We start from the raw sequence: 6,345 nt of genomic DNA, 5'->3' as shown, positions 1-6,345 counted from the left end.
TATATATATATATATGTATATATATATATATATACAGTTGAAGAAGTGTGAATTCGTGCGTCTGCATACGAATGGAAGACGTAGACATCTTTGTTACCTTCTACTTTATCGACTAAAATCTTTGACGCTTGGTAGTTCTGAGATATATTTTTACAACTAAACTCAGTGCTGTTTTTTTTTTCCTCTTTCGTTTTACTATTGTAATCTTTTATGTTACGACTTTCTTGGTGAGACAGTGAAAATGTTTAGTAGAATAAAAGATATTTTACATATACTCTATGCCACCGTGAATACGCATATATTGACATTGCCACACAATTAAACACAAACACAGATATAGAGAAGAAAGTTAAAGAATATCTCTACTGCTCTTTATTTCTGTGGTTCCTATTTCTGCTTGACGTGTTAAAGACACTTGATGTAATAGATCACACATAATGACTCTACCTATAATTATAATTTTCAACAAAATATACTCAGCGTTTACGCAGCGTGCGAATAAATATTAACTAAGAGTTTACGACACACTAATTCATTAAGAAATTATTTATTTCTTTATTGCCCACAGGGGACTAAACATAGAGGGGACAAACAAGGACTGACAAAATGATTAAGTAGATTACATCGATCGCAGTGTGTGAGTAGTACGTTTTTAATCAACCTCAAAATTTGAATGGCAAAGTCGACTTTGTGGGGTTTTGAACTGTGAATATAACGGCAGACGAAATACCACCAAACATTTTGCCCGGAGTGCTAACGAGTCTGCAGCTCGCCACCTTTCATTAAGAATATATTTCTTTCTTTATTGCCCACAGGAGACTAAACATAGAGGGGAGAAACAAGAACAAAGGGTTTAAGTCGATTCCATTGATCCCAGTGCGTAACTCGTACTTATTTAATCGACCTTGAAAGGATGAAAGGCAAAGTGGACCTCGGCGGATTTTAAACACTGAACGTAAAGCGAACTATTCTCCCAGCTCGCTGAACGCAAACGATTCTCCCAGCTCGCTGTCCTTCATTAAGAATATATCAAATAACAAATGTTGTAATGTGTTTGTATAGAATTGTACTGAAATCTATACACGAGCATATTATTTTTCTATATGAAAGCGATTCGGAATGTTGCGAAATGTTGCTAATTAAATATAAACAAGAAAACTTGAGGTCACGTTGTATTAAATTTAATAGGGATATTTACATTAATATGTCTCCATATCGATTGTGCTGCTTCCGACGGTTGTAGTTGATAAACAGTGCATACATATTTACATTCGTACATACACTCTTACGTACCTACTCATATATAAATGTATATGTATATACATATTGCTTACATATTTGTACAAGCAATAGGAATACCGGGGCGCATTGGTACAATATTTAGCTGATAAATTATACCCAAGTAGCGATGATTGGTTTTAAGTTACAATTTAGCAATATAATTACAATTACTATCTCGTTTTTGTTGTTGTTGTTCTTATAGCAGAATAGAAAACCTTGTCTGTTTAAATAGACAAGCTTGTGTTTCCATATATGTGCAGATGTAATATGTTTGGTAAATACATAATCATCTCTAAGAAACCTTCTCATGTTTGAATACATTATACTAATTCAGTTTGCAAACCAATCTAATTGTTAGAATAAGCATTACTTATTACACGGTTTGCATCGACCTTAAATATCAAAGCTTCATCTCACTAAAAACAGACATTAATTTACCATATTGCAAAACATGGCATCTATAACGATTGCCTTTCGTAGCATGTAACCTGACAGTTGACATAATGAAATGACGTCAAACAATGTTTTCTACTTGCCATTTCTAGTTACACTAAACATTATTGTTATGTGGAAAGAAAAATAACTAATATAATTTTTTATTTATATAAATTGTATTTACTGTCTTCTGATTCACTTTCATTTCTTCTCAGTACAGATGTTTCTAATCTCAATTATTTTGTAATTCATCTTATTTTTTAATGTATTTAGCCTTAACAGCATATTACAAAATATATTATTTAAAGACTGATTCATTGTGCAACATATCTGTCTTTTAAATTAAAGATCAATGTGAAGAGAGAACAATAGCATATGCTATCGTAGTGCTCGTATGCTGTCTTTTGAGAGATTCAAACACGAAGAATAGATCTGGATAATTTCAAGTATTTTGCCACTAATGCCTGTTGTAGAACACGTTAAGGTCCACACATAAATAAAATTGAACATTGTACTACTTAAGTGTCGTCTACATTTACCGTTTTTTTGCAGAAATGATTTAAAATACTTCAAAAAAATGAATGTAAATGCCGTTTTCATAGTTATATTTGAAATATATTTAACACAAACTTAGTGTGATGATGTATTCATGCTACCTATTGAATCTGTTTTTAATAATCATATTATCTAAATTGTTTATCTACCATCTTACTCACACGACACCGTTTCAGGAGTCTTTGAGAATGTAATTATATCATTGAATACTTCACAATACATAATATCCTCGCTGCAGTAACTATAAATTTCAGTGTAAGAGAGCGAATGCTATAAATCATTTATATTTTGCGTGTTTCACACCAGATATATCGAACATAATATGTTTAGTACCTTTTCAGGACTCTCTAAATACACGTCAGCAACATCTGATAAGTCTCCTGTCTCCAAGTGAATTATTATTAGTTTTGACGGTATCTTGTTCAAACATATTTTCCTAAATTTTAATTTTTGAACTTCATGTTGAATGCGTTCTTTTTTTTTTTTTTTGTAGCTTCAAGCCCTATTTCGTAAGTTTAAGTACATGAGCTATGGCGGTAGTATGTATTTCTTGACAGTATAAAATTCCCTAATAACTACATAAGTAAATTGTAACACGAATTTACACTTATTTTCCTAGTAGCAGATAAATTTCCTTCTGTTTTATTGTTATCTTACATAGTCACTTTATTGCAGTGCGGATATTACTCGTTAATAATGCCTTAAATTATTTACTACTGATTAGTAGAAGTTTACTTTTTCTAAATCTGAATCTATAATGGACATCATGTTTCCTTTTGTAAATACACAGAAACTGTTGATGCGTAATATATTCAATAAATTCTTCCATTACAGTATAATTAGCGTCATATATAGATACATGTGTGTGAGCGTGCATATATATATATATATATATATATATAAAGATAAGATAGTTAAATTACCGATCATATCAAATGGCCAGCATTGGAATAAAAACCTTATAGGTGATAATTATTATTAAAATTATAAATAAGGCTATGTAAAAGATACCACCATGCTAAAGATAGCAGTCATCCCACTGATGAGGCAGAGCATTTTTTTATGCAGAGCCAGAATTCTAGATCTGAGATTCTTCAATAATTGTTTCTAGTTTATTTGTGTATTTGTCTTTTCTCCTGGTGGTCTATGAATACTTGATGTGGTTTTAGAGTCAAATTTTGACTGCTATCTCTAGCATGATGGTATCTTTTAGATACCCTTAATTATAATAATAATAATTATATATATACACTCAGACATACGCATATATTTTTATATATACAATTTAATAGAATTTAAGCTCTGCTTTTGTTTTAGTTGCTGTTTACCACCAGGTCAGCTGTGAAAGCAGTCTGTGGTCTAGAGAGCTAATCACAACTCGAATGAGATATTGCTACTACTTTTAGTAGATCGAAATGTTTTCTTTCGCTACCTCGATTTAAAAGTTGATGTGATGACATGCGATATTATCAACTCACAAACATTTACCAGGAATACATTTTACAAGGAAAACAAATAAATATGTTCAAATATCACACTTAATGTAGTGATAAATATGAACAAAAATGTTAAACACATGGCAGTTAAGGTCGGGGTACCATCTTCGGCGTTCAAGTAGATAAGAAGTTAATGGAAACATACAATGCTGTCACAGAGAATAAGGAAGAGATAGTGAGAACGAGAGAGAGAGAGAGAGAGAGAGAGAGAGAGAGAGAGAGAGAGAGAGAGAGAGAGAGAGAGAGAGAGAGAGAGAGAGAGAGAGAGAGAAAGAGAGAGAGGAGAGACTCAGAGAGAGGAGAGACTCAGAGAGAGGAGAGACTCAGAGAGAGGAGAGACTCAGAGAGAGTGGGGTTAGAAAGACAGAAAACTGATTTCTCTCACATATCATGGTAGTTTTATAGAGGTGTCGATGCCAGTAGGACTGCTATTATTTTATCCTTACTGATCAGATCATATATTGGCTAAAACAACACCAGCATGAATCATTCATAAGCTAAATTATGTGATTCAAACAATTTCTCATGGATACATTTTGCATGAAAAATATATAGGTAACCGAGAAAAACATACCTGTCTTGATGAAATAAAAAGAAGTTGTTTTACTGAAATATAATAATATCCATATAAAAACGAGAAATCAAATAAACAATGCATACACGCGTATAATCTTTTACCTGAACGCAGGGAAATTACTTGAGTTATAAGAAGAAACATTCAAATAGTTTCATCGAGGAACATAGCATTTTATATTTCAGAGAACCTACAGAAATCAATGAGATAAATGTAACTATCCTAGAGTGGTTTTCACGAATGATGGGGAGCAGTCGACCGAATCGGAAGCAAGCAAGTTTTTCTGGCGAAGGGTCATTAAATACTCCAGCTTCAATACGCTGTCATATGGGAGAAAGGATGCATGTGAAAACGTCAAATCGCCATCGACAAGTTTCTTTCCAAGCCTACAATTAACGCCGTGAATCTTACGTTCTGAGTTCAAATCCCACCGAGGTCGACTTTGCCATTGATCCTTTCGGGGTCGATAAATTAAATACCAGTTACGCACTGGGGTCGATCTAATCGACTTAATCCCTTAATGTGTCCTTGTTTGTCCCCTCTGTGGGCGATAAAGTAATATGAAATAAGAAAATATTCATAGCCTCAATTGATCTTTTCCCACGGCACTTTTTAATGGGAGATCCGAAGAACGAGGCTGAAGAATCTGCACTTACGATATTCATAGGAATATGAAGAGGAATTGACCGATGGCATGATGGAACTTGGGCCTCTCGGCTTAAGTATTCTATGTAAATTCATTCAAATAAACGTGGTGTTATATCTTCAAGAAGTTATGTAAATGTGCACGCATTTGAGAGCAAATACTATAATTTTGAATTCAATATATTATTGATTTAAATATACTCTTTTACTCTTTTACTTGTTTCAGTCTTTTGACTGTGGCCATGCTGGAGCACCGCCTTTAGTCGAGCAAATCGACCCCAGGACTTATTCTTATAGAAGCCTAGTACTTATTCTATCGGTCTCTATTGCCGAACCGCTAATTACGGGGACATAAGCACACCAGCATCGGTTGTCAAGCGATGTTGGGGGGACAAACACAGACACACAAACACATACACACATACATATATATATATATACATATATACGACGGGCTTCTTTCAGTTTCCGTCTACCAAATCCACTCACAAGGCTTTGGTCGGCCCGAGGCTATAGTAGAAGATATTTGCCCAAGATGCCACGCAGTGGGACTGAACCCGGGACCATGTGGTTGGTAAGCAAGCTACTTACCACACAGCCACTCTTACGCCTATATACTCTTCATTTAAATATTATAAGTTTATACAGAAGAAACGTAAATGAATGGAAACGAATTTACAACTTCCTAAAAATTATTCTCAGACAATATCAGCTAGTTAATCTTGTTATTTATATATGATAACATGTAGAATTAAAATAATATGCCTGAAATGAAAATGAACTTTTCTATTATTGAAAGAAACGAACCATTCTATACATATAGACACAAACTATTCACATATAGTTCACGTTTAATGAAAATACATCTCGCCCTATTCGTCTTCATCTGTCATTTGGTGTGTTGTGTTTATCTATTTAGACATAATATATGTATATGTATATATATATGTGTGTGTGTGAGTGTGTGTGTGTGTTTGCGCGTGTGTGTACTCATATATGTTCCTTAACGCATTTATATTTCTGTGTGAAGATATACGTGTAATTCTATTTGCGCCGTTTGCTAGTATGTGTATGTCTGTATGTGTATACGTATAGATGACTGTGTGTTCCAACAGAGACATAGTATATATTCCTATGTCCGTTTTCTAAATATATCAATACAATAAACCTTTGTTCTCTGAAAATATTCTTCCCTTTTCACTACAATGTTTCTGATGGAAATATTCCAATTTGCTTCTATCAACAACACAAGCAGAGTTATTGAGCATAGATAAAACAACAATAGCAACAACAACGGAACTGATAAAAAAAATCACGTATAAATATATATATATATATATATATATATATATATATATA

The sequence above is a fragment of the Octopus bimaculoides genome, chromosome 8, assembly GCF_001194135.2.
Source record: "Octopus bimaculoides isolate UCB-OBI-ISO-001 chromosome 8, ASM119413v2, whole genome shotgun sequence".
NCBI classification, from domain to species: Eukaryota; Metazoa; Mollusca; class Cephalopoda; order Octopoda; family Octopodidae; genus Octopus; species Octopus bimaculoides.
The sequence above is the reverse complement of the archived record's forward strand: the minus strand, read 5'-3'. Positions refer to the sequence as shown.